The sequence below is a fragment of the Salmo salar genome, chromosome ssa10, assembly GCF_905237065.1.
Source record: "Salmo salar chromosome ssa10, Ssal_v3.1, whole genome shotgun sequence".
NCBI classification, from domain to species: domain Eukaryota; kingdom Metazoa; phylum Chordata; class Actinopteri; order Salmoniformes; family Salmonidae; genus Salmo; species Salmo salar.
In genome coordinates this window covers 123,121,392-123,125,785 of record NC_059451.1, presented here as the reverse complement: position 1 = coordinate 123,125,785, position 4,394 = coordinate 123,121,392, and positions in this window count along the sequence as shown.

The window sequence follows — 4,394 nt, the reverse complement described above, 5'->3', positions numbered from 1 at the left end:
GCGGAACGCCTCACCAATATCCAATGGTAGAGCGTGGCACGAAATACAAAAACCTCAAAAATGCTATAACTTTAATTTCTCAAACATATGACTATTTTACACCATTTTAACGACAAGACTCTCGTTAATCTAACCACATTGTCCGATTTCAAAAAGGCTTTACAGCAAAAGCCAAAACATTAGACTATGTCAGGAGAGTACCCTGCCAAAAATAATCACACGGCCATTTTCAAAGCAAGCATATATGTCACAAAAACCAAAACCACAGCTAAATGCAGCACTAACCTTTGATGATCTTCATCAGATGACACTCCTAGGACATTATGTTATACAATACATGCATGTTTTGTTCAATCAAGTTCATATTTATATCAAAAACCAGCTTTTTTCATTAACATGTGATGTTCAGAACTAGCATACCCACCGCAAACTTCCGGTGAATTTATTAAATTACTCACGATAAACGTTGACAAAAAAACATAAAAATTATTTTAACCTGTTGGGTCTAGGGGGCAGCATTTGCACGTCTGGATAAAAAAAATGTACCCGATTTAATCTGGTTACTAATCCTACCCAGTAACTAGAATATGCATATACTTATTATATATGGATAGAAAACACTCTAAAGTTTCTAAAACTGTTTGAATGGTGTCTGTGAGTATAACAGAACTCATTTGGCAGGCAAAACCCTGAGACATTTTCTGACAGGAAGTGGATACCTGATGTGTTGTATTGACTTTAAACCTATCCCATTGAAAAACACAGGGGCTTAGGAATATTTTGGCACTTCCTATTGCTTCCACTAGATGTCACCAGCCTTTACAAAGTGTTTTGAGTCTTCTGGAGGGAGATCTGACCGAACAAGAGCCATGGAACGATGATGTCCCATTAGACACCTGGCGCGCGAGTTCATGTTGGGTACCCTCGTTCCAATACGTTATAAAAGAGTATGCATTCGTCCACCTTGAATATTATTCATGTTCTGGTTAAAAAAGGCCCTAATGATTTATGCTATACAACGTTTGACATGTTTGAACGAACGGAAATATATTTTTTCCCCTCGTTCATGACGAGAAGTCCGGCTGGCTTACATCATGTGCTAACGAGACGGAGATTTTTGGACATAAATGATGAGCTTTTTTGAACAAAACTACATTCGTTATGGACCTGTGATACCTGGAAGTGACATCTGATGAAGAGAATCAAAGGTAATGGATTATTTACATAGTATTTTCGATTTTAGATCTCCCCAACATGACGTCTAGTCTGTATCGCAACGCCGTATTTTTCTGGGCGCAGTGCTCAGATTATTGCAAAGTGTGATTTCCCAGTAAGGTTATTTTTAAATCTGGCAAGTTGATTGAGTTCAAGAGATGTAAATCTATAATTCTTTAAATGACAATATAATATTTTACCAATGTTTTCTAATTTTAATTATTTAATTTGTGACGCTGACTTGACTGCCGGTTATTGGAGGAAAACGATTTCCTCAACATCAATGCCATAGTAAAACGCTGTTTTTGGATATAAATATGAACTTGATAGAACTAAAAATGCATGCATTGTCTAACATAATGTCCTAGGAGTGTCATCTGATGGAGATTGTAAAAGGTTAGTGCATCATTTTAGCTGGTTTTATGGTTTTGGTGACCCTGTCTTTGACTTGACAAAACATTACACACAACTCTTGTAAATGTACTGTCCTAACATACTCTAAATTTATGCTTTCGCCGTAAAACCTTTTTGAAATCGTAAAACGTGGTTAGATTAAGGAGATGTTTATCTTTCAAAGGGTGTAAAATAGTTGTATTTTTGAAAAATTTGAATTTTGACATTTATTTGGATTCAAATTTGCCGCTCTTGAAATGCACCTGCTGTTGATGGAGTGCACCGCGGGTGGCACGCTAGCGTCCCACCTAGCCCCAAGAGGTTAAGAATTATAGATACAGAATTCCTTTATGCAATCGCGGTGTCAGATTTTAAAATAGCTTTTCGGCGAAAGCACATTTTGCAATATTCTGAGTACATAACCCGGCCATCATGGCTAGCTAATTTGACACCCACCAAGTTTGGCCCTCACCAAACTCAGATTTACTATAAGAAAAATTGGATTACCTTTGCTGTTCTTCATCAGAATGCACTCCCAGGACTTCTACTTCAACAACAAATGTTGTTTTGGTTCCAAATAATCCATAGTTATATTCAAATACCTCTGTTTTGTTCGTGCATTCAGGTCACAATCCGAAGGGTGACGCGCGAGCGCATTTCGTGACAAGAAATGTCAAAATATTCCATTACCGTACTTAGAAGCATGTCAAACGCTGTCTAAAATCAATTTTTTATGCTATTTTACTCGTAAAAGACGATAATATTCCAACCGGGCGATGTTGTATTCATTCAAAGGCTGAAAGAAAAAAATTGAGTCGTCTCGTGGACGCGCATCTCCAGTGTCACTGTTCCCAGCCTGACCACTCACAAAAACTCCTGCTGTTTTTGCCCAGAGACTGCAGACACCCCATTACACTTTCTGGCGCCTTCTGAGAGCCAATGGAAGCCTTAGGAAATGTCACGTTACAGTACAGATGCTGTAGTTTTGATAGAGATGCCACAGAAGGAGAACAAATTGTCAGACAAGGCACTTCCTGTATGGAATCTTCTCAGGTTTTGGCCTGCCATATGAGTTCTGTTATACTCACAGACACCATTCAAACAGTTTTAGAAACTTTAGAGTGTTTTCTATCCATCCAAATATACTAGAATATGCATATTCTAGTTTCTGGGCAGGAGTAGTAACCAGATTAAATTGGGTATGTTTTTTATCCGGCCGTGAAAATACTGCCCCCTATCCCAAACAGGTTAAGCCATGAATCAACCTAGATGGTCTATTTGTCATGTATGATGATAAATAGCTCAACTGTAGCTCAGTTGGTAGAGCATGGTGTTTGCAACGCATGGTGTTTGCAACGCCAGGGTTGTGGGTTCGATTCCCAAGGTGGGCCAGTACGAATATTTTTTTTTTATCAATAAATGTATGAAATGTATGCATTCACTAATGTATGTCGCTCTGGATAAGAGTGTCTGCTAAATGACTAAATGTAAATAAAAAATGAGAAGTAGGACTCTGTTGTTTTTTAACCATTTTTAAAAAAATGTCCAAAATGACCAGGGGCGCCCCCTATTGGATGGGCACGGGTGGGGGGTGCTCCCTACCCAACTGTGGACCCCTTGCACCCCCTAAAGGCATTAAAACCCATTTTAAAAAATGTGCTGCTGGTAACGCATTCCAATCACCAGGCGCACGGCTGTCCATTTGCAATATGTTTCAATGGGCATTTACCATGACGAATTTGACATGCTCAAAAATACAGCAGAAATGCAAAATTGACTGGCCCGATGAACTTGGGATGGCCGGGCAGTGACTGTGGTTCCTCTCCATCTCTCGTAGTGTTGATTTCATCATGTCCATTTGGTGATGGTCTATCACTCTTTAAACTTATTGCAAATGGACAAAAGTCAGCCAGAAAGTCACCGTCCATCAGTCAATTAGATATCATTCTGACACCAAACTGATACAAACTGACACCAGACCCACTTTTTCCAACTCGTTTAGAAGCCAAATATCACATATTGCAGAGCAGGCCCACAATTCACAGCGCCTTCTGTTTAAAGCATAATAAAAACATAAAACACGTTGTTACGTTCTAGCTGTGGGTCCAGTTCTGACATTATGTATAGGCCTAGCTGAGGCGACCCCGAATCCCAAGTTTCGGCTCAATAGGTCATTTGGAGCCCGAGCAGCGACCTTAATTGGTGCTGAAATTAATTGGTTGCTACTGGGTCCTTGAATGAGCTATCGGACAGAAACATTGGGGTCCGTCTCTATAGGCCGAGGCTGTTTCAATGCACCTAGTCTTCTAGAGCAACATAACTCACCGTGCACTATCGACTTGAGCTCTTGAACAGGTTTCAGAGCTTTAGGTCTGACGGTTCTTTGATAGTTTGAACAAAGGTAACTACTGCAGGCTCTGTGTGTCTCTAACCTCTCTAGGGGAGGTGGGACGAAATCGTCCCACACTATTCAACAGCCAGTGACAAATCAGAGCGCCAAATTTAAAACCACAAAATGTCATAATTCAAAGTTCTCAAACATAGGACTATTTTACACCATTTTATAGATACACTTCACCTGAATCGAACCACGTTGTCCCATTTCCAAAAGGCTTTACAGCGAAAGCAAAACATTAGATTATGTTAGGAGAGTACATAGACACAAAAAACCACACAGCCATTCCCAAGCAACTAGCATGCATCACAAATACCCAAAACACAGCTAAATGCAGCACTAACCTTTGATGATCTTCATCAGATGACACTCCTAGGACATTATGGTTTAC